Raw genomic sequence first — 1,116 nt, 5'->3', positions numbered from 1 at the left:
ATATATACGTATGTATGTGTGTGTGTGCGTGTGTGTATGTATATATTATTATTATTATTATTAGTAGTAGTAGTAGTAGTAGTAGTAGTAGTATGTCGGCAACGTAGCAGGGTCGTTGGCACACCGGCCAATATAGCTTAGCGGCATTTCGGCCATCTTTACGTTCTGAGCCAGACTTTACCTTTCATGCCTTATATCTCCGTGGTCGATAAAATGAGTACCAGTTACACACTGAGGTCGATGTAATTGACTGATCGCCTCCCAGATCGTGCTCGCCTTCTGCCAACATTCGAAATCATTCTTATTGTCGTTTGTGTTGTTTGCGTTGTTGTTGATGTTGTTCTTATTATTGATGATGTTACTTTCATTACTACTACTACTACTACTACTACTACTACTACTACTACTACTACTACCACCACCACTACTACTACTATAAGTAAAACTACTTCTGCTGCTACTACTACTATAAGTACAACTACGACTGCTACTACTACAAGTACTAGTACGACAATCACCACCACCACCACCACCACTACTACTACTACTACTACTACTACTACTACTACTACTACTACTACTACTACTACTACTACTACTACTACTATTCCCACTACAACTACCGCTACTATTACTACTGCTGCTGCGGTTGATGTTCTTGCTGTTGTTCAGCTGTTGTCCCAGTGTTTTTATCATTTTTTGTTGTTGTTGTTGCTGTTTGTATCATTAACATCACCATTTCTATTAGTTGCACCAATATTAGTATCTTCAGAAATCGTTGCTGACTTTAACTGCGATGACCTCCGAGGTCAATGTGCCAAACGGATCGCTAGACTGATCAGAGTAACATGAAACAGTAAACAATTTCGATCAATTTTATTTAATGCCTTAATCACACACACACACACACACGCACACACACACACACACACACACTCACACACACACACACTCTCACACACACACTCACAAACACATAAACACACGCATACGCACACACACACACACACTCGCACACACACACTCTTCTCTCTTTCGTTTTCATTTACAACTTCGTTTATTTCTCGCACACCCCATCTCTCTACCACTGTCTCCAACACACATACATGTTGCACT

Source organism: Octopus bimaculoides, chromosome 6 (genome assembly GCF_001194135.2).
Source record: "Octopus bimaculoides isolate UCB-OBI-ISO-001 chromosome 6, ASM119413v2, whole genome shotgun sequence".
Lineage (NCBI taxonomy): Eukaryota > Metazoa > Mollusca > Cephalopoda > Octopoda > Octopodidae > Octopus > Octopus bimaculoides.
This window is presented reverse-complemented; position numbering follows the sequence as displayed.